The sequence below is a fragment of the Hylobates moloch genome, unplaced genomic scaffold (genome assembly GCF_009828535.3).
Source record: "Hylobates moloch isolate HMO894 unplaced genomic scaffold, HMol_V3 SCAFFOLD_13, whole genome shotgun sequence".
In the NCBI taxonomy this organism is placed as follows: Eukaryota; Metazoa; Chordata; class Mammalia; order Primates; family Hylobatidae; genus Hylobates; species Hylobates moloch.
Genome location: NW_026652288.1, coordinates 65,461,354 through 65,478,520, shown reverse-complemented (window position 1 = coordinate 65,478,520; position 17,167 = coordinate 65,461,354). Strand labels below are relative to the sequence as shown.

General features: G+C 37.9%; 1 long non-coding RNA gene across 1 annotated transcript in view; it reads left to right on the top strand.

Annotated features, from left to right (window-relative positions):
* LOC116480382 (uncharacterized) overlaps positions 1–15,189 on the top strand; it is a 31,709-nt gene extending 16,520 nt beyond the window's left edge. The window contains exons 2-3 of the long non-coding RNA XR_004251278.1: positions 13,800–13,856; positions 14,937–15,189. This is a non-coding gene — a long non-coding RNA (uncharacterized LOC116480382). The remainder of the gene's footprint in view (positions 1–13,799; positions 13,857–14,936) is intronic.
* The last annotated feature ends 1,978 nt before the right edge of the window (positions 15,190–17,167 follow it).

Genomic DNA, 17,167 nt, shown 5'->3' with positions numbered 1-17,167 from the left:
TGACATCCAGCTGCATCTCCTCTTCTCCTCTCTCTGCTGGCTGAGCCTGGGGTTTTTATGGGCACAGGATTGGGGCAGGGGAGGCCGTGGGTGGTTTTGGAAAAGACAACATTCCAGTGGGAAAACAGGGATGTATGTTCTCACTTTGGGCCACAGTTCCAGGCTTGAAGGTCAGGCCCTTGCTGGGGACCTGCCCTCTTCTGCCCAGAATTTTCCTGTCTCCTGTCCCTATCAATGTGAAAATTGGTTTTGATTTAAAATGATTAAATATTAGTTAACAGAATCAAAAGTTTTTATTGCTAGAAAGACTTAAAAAATAGATCCCCCATTGATCTATTTTTAGGCTTTGTGGTGACAGAGCCTGGCACTTAAGGGACATTCAATAAATATTTGTTGACTCATGATTGACAAGTGTCAATTTTGAGGCTAAAATGAAAAGTCCACTTAGAGTATAAGAAGTTTATATAACTTACCTTAACCACTGTAATGATTTTAGCTGAAGTTTTCATTTTTCTTCCTTCATTTGGATTTCCTGACCTCTGAAAAGTGGAAGACAATTTTATGTTAACAAAAGTATCTCTAGGCCAGGCATGATGGTTCATGCCTGTAATCCCAGCACAGCCCTTTGAGGCCAAGCCAGGAGGATCACTTGAGCCCAGGAGTTTGAGACCAGCCTGGGCAATATAGCAAGACCGTCTCTCTACAAAATTTTTTTTTTTAAATTAGCTGGGTATGGTGGCACATTCTTGTAGTCCCAGCTATGCAGGAGGCTAAGGTAGGAGGATCACCTGAGCCTGGAGGTCAAGGCTGCAGTGAGCTGTGATCTTTCCACTGCACTGCAGCCTGAGTGACAGAACAAGACCCTGTCACAAAAAACAAACAAACAAACAAAATCTCTAAAACCTCTAAAATAATGTGATGTCTGGGATTAGCTTCAAAATAATGAACAAGATGGGCTACAAGTTCATCACTGTTGAAGTTGAATGATTCATACATGGGGGTGCATTATATTATCCTCTCTACTTTTATACATATCTAAAACTTTTCAACATGTAAAGTTAAAAAAAGGATTTATAAGATCGAAATGTAGTTCCTGTGTCTTTCCCAAATATTTATTTCTCATTCTGGGTCCCTTACTTAAAAGACAAATGAGGTTGGGGAAAGCATTTCCAGGCTCCAAAAATTTGATAGTATTGCTTATCTCCCTAATCCTAGGCCTCCTCTTTAGAAGCTTCTGGACAGGAATGAAGGCTTTTGGAAGCTTCCCAAGACTTACAGTTGAACAGCCTACTTTAGTTTCCATTACCTTCTTTTCTGTTGGAGAAAAAAGCCCTTTAGGTTCAACAATTTACAGGGATGTGGCAGGGGAGGTGGTTTTCCATTGAGAACGAGATAATGGCAGCATTCCTTGCCTGAGAAAGGAGCTGCAAGGTGCTATTGCCTCAGGGCACACTCCGGACAACTGAAACCAGCTGTTGCGGACTGGGCTGGCTTTTAATTAATTATTTTGGTAATTGCGTCGGCAATTTTCCCTTTTCCTTAGTTTTTGGAAAAAAAAAAAAAAGCAAACACATCTAACTATTTATGTAACTACTAGAAGAAACACGAGGTTCTTAGCAACAGACCTAGTGTACCTTGACCGAATTGTATCATGTTTTGTGGGCATGGACTGCCATATAATTTGTGAGTCTTTTTTGATCACTCGGGTTTTGCTGGTAATATTTCAACAAAGGGAGGAGACATTCGGGGCTGTCTTTGCTCTTGCCTTGTGAGATGTTCTCACCCTGCTCCAGTATAATTGAGCCAATATGAGTTTTAATCTTTTTTTCCCCATTAAGAAATGCTCAAATTTATATATAGAACACTGACATCCGATATATATTTAAGAAATTATCTCTAGGCAGTATAAAAGAAACCAAATACATTTGTAACACTACAATGATGTAAAAATTTGTTTTGTTTGACTTAAAATGATTAAATATTGGTTAACAGAGTCAACACTTTTTTATTGCTAGAAAGACTTAAAAAAACAAACCCTGGAGATTATTCTATCTGAAAGTTCTTATTTATACAGTAGAAGTTACTGATGCCCAGAAAAGCAGTGTGACTTGTCCACTATCACAGGTCCCTTTGAGAAAACTCAAGTTTCTTTTGCTCTCTCTGAAAAGCAGCTTTACAAGGCCTGACAAGAAAATTCACTCAGCACAGCCATAGTTCAAAAATTAGTGAGCCATAGGAGCTATGGCAGAGTAGAAAAATGAATTTGCTGTTATCTGCTGTTTTATTTTATGCAAGACACATACCATGGAACCTCCAGCTTTAGGGTTCTCAGGCAGACAATGTAATGTAATGTTTCTATTACAGAAAAAAATGGAGAAAACTCAGCCATAAAAGATCCAGTTCAAAAATTCAGTTAACGTGCATTTGGGAAATCAAAATATCCTTCTCATATTCAAAGAAAATAATTGCTGTTAAAGTCAATTTGGAGGAAGTCTGCTTTTAATAATACTTTCTTTAGAGAATAGTCACTCAAAAAATTGAGAAAATAGATTCAGCTTCAAGTCAAATATTCTCTATACACTATACTGATAAGACAGAAATTGGGGGCACGAGGAGTCTTTTAGAAAAGAATCAGTAAATAGAGAATATATTACCAAATGAAATGCATCTAACATTTTATTTCTCCTGAAGGAATATTTATAAGAATTAATTTTCCTCTGTGTATGAAGTGTATATTATTTACAGCTATTTAAAGCTACTAAAAGAAAATTGATAAAGGCAATTTAAAAGTGTTTAAATTCTCTTAACCTTTTTCATTTTGACTTATTCCAACCGCTGCCACCATACATAGAATCTTTCCTATTCTAAAGGAGACAGAGACCACTTTGTGGAACAAAAGTGGCTTTAAACACTTATCTTGAGGTCTTGGGAGAGTGGAGAAAAGAGGGGGGAAGGGGAGGAAAGTAAGGAGGGTAGAAGAAAGGACTCCTTTCCAACAAACCTTTTAAGAGCAATATTCTTAGAAATATTTAACTCCTATAAACTTTGCCTCACATATTTGCCAAGTGCTAAAAAAAAAAAAAAAAAAAAAAAAAGAGTTAAGGAGACAGTAATAATAGTGGGCTATAAAGGTGGAAGGAAGACAACAAAGATAACTCCAGGAAAGGAACAATGCCTGTGCACTGACCCTGGGGAAGGAAGCAGGGGCATATACGTCTGGACCCTTGAGTTGCGAAGCACTTGACCTTCAGTTCCTCTGTGGACAATGTAAAATAAAGAGCATCCCCTGCTTATTTTAATTCCAGTTAACCTAAGTGCATGAAACTTGAGAACTGAGTCATCTGTTCCCCCTACCGCTAATGAGAAATTTTGAACTGAGTAATTTCACATGTATGAGCTGGATTATCTATCAAAATGATTTCCTGAAAAAATTGGATAGTGATATACTGTGGATATTATTTATACATGATACTATTGACATACTGCAGATATTATTTTAAAGGGCCTCAGAACTTTTCTTTGCTCATGATCTACTGTAAGAAATACATTTTATATCACAACACACATATGTGAACATGTAAATCTAAATTACTGAAATGGAAGTTTCATTTAAAAAATACTTTTCCGGCTGGGCGCGGTGGCTGATGCCTGCAATCCCAGCACTTTGGGAGGCCAAGGTGGGCAGATCACCTGTCGGGAGTTCAAAACCAGCCTGACCAACGTGGAGAAACCCAATCTCTACTAAAAATACAAAAATTAGCTGGGCGAGGTGGCACATGCCTGTAATCCCAGCTACTTGGGAGGCTGAGGCAGGAGAATCCCTTGAACCTGGGAGGCGGAGATTGCAGCGAGCTGAGATCGCGCCATTGCACTCCAGCCTGGGCAACAAGAACAAAACTCCATCTCAAAAAAAAAAAAAAAAACCAACAAAAAAATACTTCTTAGTAGGCGTGATGCATTCTGATATTTTTCCATTTCACTGTATTATTTTTTTTTAAATTCTGGATTCTAATCCATTAAATTGATTTTACCACCTACAAAAGAATTGAGACTCAGAGTAGGAGTCAAAATCACAAACATAAACAAATCAGGGTGCTGATTGTACTCGAGAATAATGTGAAATTCAAGTATATTTTATTTGAAACAAACAAGTCTGGTAGAATCCAGAAGTTATCAAATTTGCATTTTATTTGTCATAATGTAAAACTTCAAATTTTTCAGAATCAGATATTTTTCCAATTAGCATGTGGCTTATGCTGGTAAAAGACAATTTGGCAGCATAGCTCTTTTAAATATTAGACATTTTGCAATGAGAAGAATAGTGATTTCTCAGTTCTGGGGGCTCTAGTATAAATTTGGAGACTTAGATAAGAAAGAAAATCTTCTAAATAGAGAATTGCAAGAAGGAACTGACAACAATCTGGAGATAGAAAAGGGTTCTTAAAAATTGCAAAATACTAACACATTGCACACTTACCACTGAATTTAGCTTTCCACAGGATGATGAATGCTTCCAAGAATTTCACAATTAAAGTATCTTAAAGTTTTGCATTCCAATGCCCTACTCAATAAATGCAGGATTCTCCTCTGTGTTATTCCTTCAATCATTACAAATATATTTATTAAACATCCACAATATGTCCAGAGATGCAGAAAGCAACAAAATTTAAAAAGGTGTCCTCAGGGCGCCTGCAATTAGTTAGAAGAGATAAAAGATGAGCAAAAATATCCTAAAATGGATGCTTATCCCCAATAAGCGGTGAGCTCCCCCTATTTCTTTTCTCCTGCCACAGTAACTCAGTTCCTTTGGTTACTGGCTACTTCTTTATTAGAGAGCTCTGGTTGTTAGAAAGTTTTTTACATTGAATTGTTCCTTCAGTGACATCAGTCCAAATTCTATTTCTGTCCTTGGTGGCCATACAATTAAAAAAGAAACAAATTCAGAGTAAACCCTGCTTTACCAGATTGACATCAAGAGGGGAGATGCATTCCTAATACCCCATGAAAATCTGAGCGGAACACACCCACTGGCATCCCAGTTTGAGAAATGGTAACTCCTGGACTGAATCCTATAACAGAATCAGAACCATAGACTATCTTAGTTGACGGAGACCCCTCAAAGATATTTAGCTAACTTCTATAATTCTTTAAATAGGAAAATGAGTTTGCAACCTAATCCACTGAAATATTTTCTAGGAGACGTGATTTTGATTTTATCAAGGACATCAGTGGGAAAATAAGATTCACTTTTCAGAAGTTTAATTAAGTCAACTTTGCTGCAACAGATTTTTTTTACCCCAGAGGCTGATATTTGATATGGTTTAGCCCCTAAAGTAACCTTAAACATAAGGCTCTGGGCTTTTTGATGAAGAATTTGTGTACGTAATATCCCCAAGTCAGCTGAAGTTAAGAAGAACTAGTATGAACAACTAATAAATTGTAGTACAGGGTACAATTTATGTAGTACATAGCTTTTTCAAGCTATGGATTATTACTGTTATTATACTATATTCACAGTTTACAATGCGTGTTCACAAACCTGCTCTTTTTAAGCCTTACAATAATCTTTGAAGTAGGTTTTTTAAACCTTTCTTTCACAAAAGGGAACTAAGAAAGAATTGCTCTTACACTCATAGCAAATGAGAACTGGAATAGTGTAAAGATTTTCTAGTTTAACTCCTTGATTTCATAGAACCCGAGGCATGTAAGGGTTAAGCAACATGGTAGATTTAGGACTAGAACTCAGGAATAAGACTCTCAGGAGATCTGTTTGCCCGAGGTTCTGCACCTATTTGCCAGAATCCTGTGGGGGTGATCTGTAAGTCTCATCAGATTCCTCTAATTGGACCGTGTTATACCTCGTGTTACACAAATTCGTTTCCTCACTTGACTATAACTTGGACATCTTTCTATGTTGATACCTATGTTGCGATCTCATTGTTATTTTTGAAGGGTGAAATAATTGGTACTCAGTAAGTATGCTCCAATGTCAGTGGAGCATTATTTGTGCCAGTGTCAGTCTTGACTTGTCTGTGCCTGTGCCATATTAGCTATTAAATATTTTGAAGAATGATTCCTAGTCCTTTCTCTGTATTCCAAAATAGAGCAGCTGTATCTCTCAGTTCTTGAATGTAACCCACTAGATTTCTCAACAAACCTGGAGCTCAACAAAGGCTAGAACTATGTGATAGCATGCAGATCTTCACAATGCGAGGCAGACAATCTGGTGTTCTGAGAGCAAGACTGAGGTCTTTCTGTAGATGCCCAGGCCATACGTGGAAGTTGACACTTGGCAACAACAGGTAACTTTTGTTATTTTATTTTCCACAAGAATTCTGTCTGTTAGAGAACCTTCCATGGGTATTCTAATCATTTCTGCTCTTTTGGGCAAATTTAAAGACATCGTAATCCTTAATGATAGTCTCTGAGAGGTAAGAAAGCAGGATTTCTTCCTCTGTACCATCTTGAGTCACAATTGCACATGCGCAAACAGTTGGGCAGAATATCCTTTGATGGAGTCATCAAAATGGCTGAAAAGGGCAATGATTTGACTGATGGCAAAATCAGATATTTGCCATTTGATGGTAGAATTGGATAAGGAAATATCTTGGAATCTCCTCTCAGTTTTCTCATCAAGTATAGTTTTGACAGAATGCAGAATGTAAAGTGGTTTGGTGTTTTTTTACTCCTAGCTTCAAGATAGAAAACTTTCACCACTCTTGTGAATTCCTAATGAACTCAATATTATTCAGTGTCATGTGTTGCCAACATTTATGCCTTGCAGAAAAATAAGCAACTCCATAGCGTTTTATATTAGATATTTGTGATTTTGACTCATGTGTCTGTCAAAATGACAGTTACAGTGTCACTTTGGACTGTTGGGATTTGCAGCATGTTGGAAAATCGAACCTCTTCCTTTGCAGTAAATGTGAAACCATAATTGATGTAAGTTCCTTTTTTTTTCTCCTGTCATCATCAACTAACCCCCAAAATAATAATAATAATAATCATGTAATCATGAGGAGTACTGTGGGAAAGTGTCTGTTCTGGCTGGTCGAGCAATGAATGAAGCTGATAGTGGTGGATGGGTGGTGTAGTTGTTTTTTCCAGGGAGTCAAGCTTTTTAGATCTCTGACAAATGGAATTGCTCTTTATTTTTCATTTACACATTGGCTCACAGCATAATACCTGGTGCCATTTAATGGAACCTGTTACCCAATCTAAACAAATTTACTTTAATAATCCACTTATTTCTGTAATCATGATGTATTCATCTTAAGCGCTAGAAGAAATAGAGGAAGAAACAAATACATTTTGAAAGCCTAAAAGCTCCTATTATCATGCTATCAAGGCATAACTTGATAGGGCCTAAAAGCCCTATTTTTGTTTTATCAAGGCAAACTTTAAATTAAAACAAAACTTATACTCATCTTAAAACAGAAAACATTCTGCTCATGGTAAGACACAGAGCAGTGTAAATTACACACATGCATGATGACATCAGAAGTAGCTAACAGACATGCTCTGACCTGAATTAATGTAGGACCAACTCTCAATGTGTTCTCATTCAAACTTCAGCATACTGCACCAGTCAATATGATTTGGTGTAGGTTTTCTTATTTTAGGTACTTTTATGAAAATGACAGATATTGCTTTTATCCCCTTCCTCTCCTGCCCCTCACCCAACATGTACACAATTAAATTATATAATTGTGTATTATTGTCAAATGACAGAGTCTATTTCTGGAGATTCTGTTATACTACCCTCAATTTTCTCCTCTACCAACAAGCCTATTGACAACATCTACATATTTGCTCTTAGATATTCCTTCTTTGATCTAAGGAACTGAACCTTGTTTAAATGAAAGCAAACACCCCTAAAAGGGGTAATGTTTAAAGATTGTGTCAGTCATTAACACCATAGCATAAATTGTTGAATTCAGGTAATTAGCATTTATTACAGGGTTTTTGAGGGCCTGTGTCAGGTCCAGTGACAGTAAAGACATACCCTTGAGGAGCTTTTGACTTTTGTCCTTGTTTCATTTGGTAATGTTAGACAAGTTGATTCACTTCTGGGCTCAAGTTTGTCATCTGTGAATTGAAGGGACTGGATTACAGTAATGGCTTTTTAAATATCTGGGGATTTCCAGGCTCTCCCTCTGGAAAGAAAAGGAGCTGTAACCAGTGTAGCTCTTGGTTCACTTATTTATACCTTAGGCCTTTTTGAAGCTTTTTTTTTGAAGAAAGGGATTTTCAGCTAAAATATTAAAAATTAACAGTTCTGGAAATAACCTTACTGGATGATTTTCAAGATTTTTTAAAAAATTGTTGCCTCCAGTGGCATTCAACATTCTGTAATTTGACCCTATTTTCTCTATTCACAATAGGATAACCTCCTAAGAGGACATTTTCACTGAGAAGAGAGAAGTCCAATAGGGCACTCTCTGGGGGTTTCTTGGCATTGGTCAGACAAAGAACTAAAGTGTTTAGTGCTGTGTGTGCCAGTGTGGATGTGCAGGAGGTTGCACCCAAGCTCAGCTTGACAATTTCTCAAATTTGCCAGAGGGTAAGCCTGGAGCTCACCAAAGCCTGGGCCACCAACTTCGTGAGAAAAAGTTTCCCTCTGAGGAACTTAATTTCCACCAATTCTCCCACTTCAGAAATGTCATTTCTCTCTAAGAAGTGCATTTCCTGCTACTTTTCAGAAAGAAGTTTGGGGCTTCAATAATTCCACTGGCTACATTTCAGCAGGCAAAATGTAGGTTAAAAATATACATAGGAAAAAGGAACTTTCTACACAATAATCTCATCTGATATGGAGAAACTTTAAATACAAACCATATTATGACTTTGGCTCTTTTCCTCCAGCCCCAACTTGGAATCTTTTCTGGAATTGTTCCAAGAAAACTCTCTTAACAATGTCAAAAGAAATGTTAGGACACTGTTTCAACAGTCCTTTAAAATATTAGAAATTGCAAAAATCACTAACTGATTTGAACTGACCAAAACAGAGAAGGGCTTGTTGTTTGGCATGATTTTTATGATGCTCAGATAAAATCTCTTCTTGGACTGAGAGTACAAATGGAAAAGATTGAAAGCTATCTGGAATCCTTTTTATTGGGGGCCATAGGGTTTGAAGATTGAGAAAAGCCTCACACTTCCTTAACTTCCCGCCATTAAACTCTGAACTTTAGGACCGAAATAAAATCCACTGGGCAAATTTACAAGGGCCTCAGAGCGGCTATCCTAGTGGGGGAAACCACAAGGGGAGGGAGTTGGACTTGGGAATCTTAGCATCTTCTTGTTGGTCCTGACTGCAACAGCATGTATGGTTGGAGGTCTGAGATACAATCTCTACATTCCAAAGAAAAGAGGAGTATCAGTAAAGTAGGAAGATGGCCCAGAGACTGGAGAGACATAGGCAAGTAAAAGTAAATAAACAGTGATAGTTAGCTTGAGGACTAAGGTAGAGGTAAAATGGAATTGTCCATGCCCACCCCTCACTGATCTTTGAAACCGCTCAGCCTTTTGAGTGACTTCTGGTCAAGAAGAAGCCTGGATTTTTGGAGTGTGGTAGGTGTAGACTTTATTACGTGCCATTGTCCCTGAGACAGCTTTTTGTTGAAACAGGAGGAATTTTAAATATATCAAGTGTATTAGTCCATTTTCATGCTGATGATAAAGACATACCTAAGACTGGGTAATTAATATGGGAAAAAAGGATTAATGAACTTACAGTTCCACATGGCTGGGGAGGCCTCACAATCATGGCAGAAGGCAAGGAGAAGCAAGTCACGTCTTACACGGGAGGCAGCAGACAAGAGAGAGCTTGTGCAGGGGAACTCCTCTTTTTAAAACCATCAGATCTCGTGACACTTATTCACTATCACAAGAACAGCACAGGAAAGACCTGCCTCCATGATTCAATTACTTCTCTTCAGGTCCCTCCCACAACACGTGGGAATTCAACATGAGATTTGGGTGGGGACACAGCCAAACCACATCATCAAAAGAATACAGATGTCCAGTGAGTTCTAATGATAAATATTTTCCTCCAACTAGGAGGATCAGAACAAGTGTGAGGTACTTGACTAGAGCCATGGGTTAGGCACTAAGAAAAAGTCTTGCTTCAGACACTAGACTACCCAGACGAGGACTGCCCATTCTCTGATCTTTGTAGTCCTTCTTGGAAAGGCATCATTCATAGTGAAGGTATCTAACTTGGCTCAGACTTGGTCCTCAGTGAGGCAGTATTTATAAAATGAGTTTATTGCTAGTTAGTAAAGATGTTCAGAGGATGTACTCTGTGTCAAATGTTGTCTGTTTGGTTTTTTTTTTTTTGGGAAGTCCAAGGTAGGCATTTGAGTGCCAATTCTTTCTATCAGTTTTCTTTTTTTTTTTTTTTTTTTTGAGGTGGAGTTTTGCTCTTGTTGCCCAGGCTGGAGTGCAATGGCACAATCTCAGCTCGCCGCAACCTCTGTTCAAGTGATTCTCCTGCCTCGGCCTCTCAAGTAGCTGGGATTATAGGCATGCACCACCACACCTGGCTAATTGTGTGTTTTTAGTAGAGATGGGGTTTCTCCATGTTGGTCAGGCTGGTCTTGAACTCCCAACCTCAGGTGATCTGCCCGCCTTGGCCTCCCAAAGTGTAGGGATTACAGGCATGAGCCACCATGCCAGGCCAGTTTTCTTTCTTTATGGCTTTTCTGCATATGAAGGCATAGAGTGTGATGTTTTCTATATACTTTGAATTTCTAAAAAAAAATTCTATTTTTTTATAGAAAAAAGTCAAAACCACTGTATATTGTGTTTTTAAAATAATACAATATTTTGTGTTAAATTGATTATATTGTGTATTGCACAATACTATTTTATAATTCTGCTAATGCCTAGTAATGTATCTACAACCCTGTATCGAAAGAAGACTGTGTTCTCATGAAGAACCAAAACAATAGAATCTCATAAAACGGGCCTGTGCCTCCAAGTACATTATCAGTGACTTCTGACTTTTGTGGTATCTCTAGTCAATGAAACTACAAAGTGAGATCATTTGGAACTTGGGGGAGGCTAGATAAGAGAGAAAGCAAAACTTCAAAATACAAGACTGGTTTAATCAAGACCAGGGGACCATGAACTGTTTGGGACTCAGAAGAAAAAAAGGAGAACTTGAAAGTGACTATAATAAATAGGCCCCAATCTGCTGTTCCAAGATTGCCTTCTACTTGATGGGAAAATTGTGGTTCCCCAAAGTAAAGACTATAAATTTGATTAAGGGATCTGCCTGGAAAAGGGAGTGAACTCTGACCTCTGGGAGAGGGTTTTGCCTCACCACATCCTATGTGTACACTGGATGAGTAATATTTATTATTGGGCCATGTGATGGAACGACGAACAAAGGTTGTTACTGGTCATCCTGTGTCCATCACCGCAATTGCTCCTCTTGTGGAATGTGATATATTGCTGTCCACCCTCAGCTGTTTTTGAAGCAGCAACAAATGCTATTTTGTAAATACAGCTTAGAACCCCTGGACATGTACCAGGACAGCTTATCAAACATATTGCATGTTCACTCTCATGCTCAGTTGCAGAAGGATCTCCTAGCACTTCCTTTGCCATGGGGCTGTGCTTTAATTGGCTGTGAATGATGTCATCACACTGTTTACTTTTTTTAGTGAAGGCAAAGATCTGAGTGTGATGTGCATGTCCACATTGTGTTAGGTTTTGGAAGTTTCTGTTTGTCTTGGGTGCTTCCTCTTGGACTATCTTTGTAAGTTTAGTATTTGGGTCCTACTGTTAACAAGATGGGTTTTTTTCTGCAAACATAGGGCAATCTGTAAAATTTGAAATGAAATTTACAGATAAAATTCTGCCTTGACAAAATTTTAAGACAAGTAGGCTTTGTTTATCATTGAGAGTTGAATTGGCAGGTCTTTGCAGCTCATTTCCACAAAGCAGAACCTGTCTGGGAAAAAAGATATTTGACTAGGTGGTATAAGAAAAATAACGAATTTCTTGAGCTTACAGAAGATTGGATTCCTCTCTGGCATTTCTAGAGAGGTAGGAAAATGCTCAGTGTTAAGTTAAAAAATAACTGATTAAACCGTAGAATTGAACATATGCAATACTGGTCAGCGGATGTCACGGAATAGACCAACAGATTTTCAGGAGGGATGAATCCTACCAAAATGTCTTCAAAGTTTTGGTTTGTTTTTTTCTAAGTATGATTTCACCCTGCTCTATGCCAGGAATATTCCAGAAATTTGGGTTGCACAGTTAAAATAACAAGAATAATATTTTTACAATTACTTTTATTATAATTTGAAGGTACAATGTCCAATAAAAAGCTGAAGACTCTAGTTAAATAAAAACTAGGCTTAAGAACCCAAGGGGGCATCCTGAGGCAATGTCAGTTCTGGACATTTAAGGCTTTCATATCCTCATTAATCCATCCACATGATAAGCCTAACAAATATTTGTTGATGCTGATGAGGGCTATTTCACATGATTTCAGCATATTCATTAGAAGCATCTACATACCAAAGCATTCCTCAAAGTTGATTTTTGATTCATTGACAACTTTGGCTGATACCATGGGATTTCCAGAAGTTGCATTATTCTTTCAGGGCATTCAACGTAACTAACTCACTTGAAACTGCTTTCTTGGACAAAATGTGTTTCTAGGTCTAAGGTGAGAGAAAAATAAATAAATAAATAAATAAAAGAACAAAATGTGTTATGCTTTTATTATAGCACACTGATTTTCTAAAAGGCTAAATTACATTATGGAGATAAATATAATTTTGGGTTCTCATCAGAATGTATATTTGTCTAGAACCTATTAAACTTCTTTAAACGATTTGTAGGCATTATCCAAAAATTCTCTAAAATATTTAAAATCTTGAACTTAGATAAAACTGCTGTAAAATTTATTTAAAGTTAGGAAGTTCTGTAAGCGGTTGTAAATTGCCAACCTGCTCTGTGCTTTGCAGAATCACAGCTTGAACAGGGCCACTAGGACCTCAGGATGATCTATGACCCATAGCATCCACTCTGTTGTCAGACACTGCCTATGATGCAGAACTTACCTTTCATGATAAGCCTTCCAACCTTATGTGGCTTTCAGAAGAAATTTATTTGGTTGGCCTTGGGCAACAGGTTTAACTTTTCTGGGTCTCAGTTTTTTCACTTGTCAAGGTGTTCAGTCATTTTTGAGTTTCTACTATGGGTCAAGCAATCCCAAATCCCAGATATTTTCTTGTGGGGGCTGGAGGAGGATGAAGGCAGGGTATAAATAAGCAGAAAAATGGAATGAAATAATGTGCACGGAAGTTTTAGGCATTAGGAAAAAAAGTTTAGCTTTCCCAGGGGAAAGGCTGGGACATTAACAGTTATGAAGACACTATGGTGAGCAATTTAATAAGGTTCAAGGAATTCTGAGAACACTGAAGAGCACTAGGAACATCACTATTTGATTCTTTAGCAGCTCCTTCCCCTCCAAGCTCATGAAACTGATTTTCCTTAAAAACAGGTTAGTGGCTCTGTTCTCTGGATCAGGACTTCACTCTAGGTACTCCCATCCACTCCCTCTAGAGTCTCCTAGACTGTACATGCCCATGAAGGCAGGGACCCCATCTATTTAGTTCATCTTTCATCCATATCACCAAACCCAAATCTGACATGGAGATCTCAATAAGTATTTGCCGAATAAAAAAAATACATGGACCATATCCAGAAGCTAAAGGGGAGCTACTACAGGAAGTTACGTAAAATAGTGACATGCTTTTCTCTTCCCTCATTAGGCAACCTGGAAGCATACTTCTGGTAGCAATGGGGACATGAGTCAAAGGGGACTTCAGGTAAGGAGGCCTTGTAGGATGGTATTGCAATAATTCAAGTACGAGTGATGAATAGGTGAAATAGGGTGATTTCAAGGATACTGGGGTTAGCCTTGATGGCTTACTGGCCACCTGTATCATTTGGATAAGGGTCTTGTTATTGACAATTGAAAATATCCTAACAAAAACAGCTGGAGCTATATATTTAGTAGTCACCAGCCAATGGGTGACTGCTAAAGCCAGGGATGTTACAGAGACTGCCTGGGAAAAGTAGGTTGAGAATGGGGTTCTGTGCACCTTACATTTGTGATTGCATTCAATTCTGAATTCTAGCCTATGACCCAAGAGGCCCTAAAGCATCAAAGGACATCTTCTTCTGCTTAATTTCAAGGTTATTGTGTGGAATGAGTGAGATAATGTAATGTGCTTAGCACATAGTATTCAATAAAGGTTACTTGGCATGATTATGAATAATTTAATATGTAATTTATATCTAATGATGAAAATACACTTCCACATGTGTGCTTATTTAATTTTTCTTTTGCTTGCTTTAATGCTCCTGTCATTTCCAAGCAGAACGTTCCTCCTCCCTCCCTCTCTTTCTGTCTGCCAGGGATGACTTAACCGTTAGACACAGTGGGCCCAGTGCTTAGGCCCACAGAACTTTTAGGAGCACACAAAAATGTTTTTATTTCTTTCAAAATCAGAAGAAAAAGATGAACTTTCAGGTTGAAGAAAATATTTTTATACATAATATAAGTGTATTCATCTTCATTCCAATGCAGTAGTAAAATAGAAATTTTAATTTTTTTTTGTGTGTGTGTGTGTAGGAAGAAGCCCACAAAAGTCAGGATGCAGTCCTGTTGCCTTTCCCCTTTGAGCTGCTGTTTTTCTCTTTTTGTTATTCTCTCCATCTTCATCTCCTCCTTGCCTTCACCCCACTCTTTACTGTCGTAATTCCTAGTATTCTTCTACTTCTAGCATTATTTGGCCTATATCCATATGACTCCTTCATATTAAGTGAAAAAATAAAATAACATAAAAACTAGCATTTTCCTTGCATTGGTTTTCCTTTCCTGTATCAGCTCTTTAATTCCTCAGGTTATCGGCTTTCAGAGTGAAGACATATAATCCCTATTAGAGTGGAAGCCTTAAAATCGAGTTTGAGACACACCTTCTGAAACTGCACCCTCTTGGGAGCCTGATTTCCAGTGAAGAGTGTTGCTGCTTTGCATTTTTCACACTTGAACACAGTGAAGAAGATGAACATTAATTAGGATTATAGTGCCATGGAGGCTTACTGTGCTGTGAGAACTCACAAGAAAGAAAATGCCATTTCTTTTTTTGGATGCAATTCTGAGTGTCATGTATGTATTAGTTCTTGGGCCCAAGCCAAGTTACTTTAGGGGTGATATACAATCTGTTATTTTTAGATCATATTGGGTAAGGGTGTAGGCTATTATTTTAGGATAGTAAGAGAAGATAGGTTTGTCTAATTTTAGATGATCAGGTTTCCTAATATGAATCTTCCTTTAAAAAGCATTTTTGAAATGTTATCATTTATAGTTCAAGCTTATGGAGAACTTAATGTTGGAAGCATTCCTTAGTTCAAGAGGATTTCATGCCTGGGTAATTTTCGAGTTTGATTGTTTTCCAGCTTACTTGCCTGACTTAGGATCCGTGCTGCTTCTTAAATTTCACAAATAATGAGTTAAGGAAGAAAAGTAAACACACCAAAACAAACCAATACTAAACTCCCTTCTCCAACAACCAGACTGTCCCAGGGAGATGTATGTAAAGTAAAAAATAAAGTGACAGGATCCCTGTTTCACAAATAACTTGAATTCTAATTATTTTTTAAAGACAGATTTAAAACAAAGCATTTTATGAATAATGTACAGATCATTAAGACTATAAACGCTAAACTCTAGCATATAATATAAACCTCTATTTCACCACAGAAATTCACACTGATTACCCAGGATGGTTTCCAGATGTTTACTCTCTGCATGTAATAAAATGTTGGTAAAAATTGTAACTTAGCTGCTATTTAAAAAAAAAAAAAAAAACCCAACTCTCAACAGACATGTGAAATTTTCACCGAGACTTTCTCCCCATAGAGTCACCCCCCTCGTGACAGAAATCTTCTTCAAAAATCTCTGGCTTACTTAAACCCACTTTTAATTTTAACCAGGGAAGAGAAAGTTGAACTATGAGATGTGATGACTGGGCGTGGTGGCTCACGCCTGTAATCCCAGCACTTTGGGAGGCCGAGGCAGGTGGATCACCTGAGGTCAGGAGTTCAAGACCAGTCTGGCCAACATGGTGAAACCCCGTCTCAACCAAAAATACAAAAAAAAAAAAAAATTAGCTGGGCATGGTGGCGGGTGCCTGTAATCCCAGCTACTTTGGGAGGCTGAGGCGAATCACTTGAACCTAGGAGGTGGAGGTTGCAGTGAGCCGAGATGGTGCCATTGCACTCCAGCCTGGGCAACAAGAGTGAAACTGTCTAAAAAAAAAAAAAAAAAGAAATGTGATGAATTGATCGCTTCACATGTATCAACCGGGTGGAAATTTCCACAGAATTTGCATAACTAGAAAATTGGTACAAGTAAATTATTGGGTCTGTATTCACAGATGTGAAAGGGAATAGGAAAAAGATTAAAATGGCAATAAAATTAAATCTTCAGGGAGAATCAAAATATCATGGTAAAACAGGGTATGAATATTGTCTTTTTATGTGTCAAGAATTTGAAATTTGTGAAAATATGCACTGGATCAACTTGGAGCATGACAGTATCATGTACAGCAGCTGAAGAAGAGACAGGTGCCACATGAGGAAAAAGGAAACAGAGAGCCAGGTAGTTCAAAGACACCGGAAAGTAGTTCAAAGATGGATATTATGTAGAAGTCATTAAAATATACTAAAGAAGGAGATGCTAAAATAATCAAATACAGGATAATAAAGTGGAAGGGGAATACAGTGAGGGAAGGGGGAGGAGGTGAGATAATTTGAAAAGAGAGAAGAGATGAAGAGGTAGAATGAGAGTACGCATGGGTGCAATGGTTCTGTAATGACCTGTTTCTCATGAAAAATGCATTATCCTAGAAAGGAATGATTTTTCTCCTCCCTCACACTACTTTGGTTTGTGTGTTTACAACACGCTAAGCCCACTGGGATGCAACTGAGGATTCAGAGCCTTTAGAATGATCAACCAGACACTGCTATTCCAAAAGACACCAAATGCAGTGTAAATAATTAAATATCAATAAAAGTCAACTAACATCTATTGAGTGTGCACTCTCAGAATGATGCAGGCATCAGCCTTCTG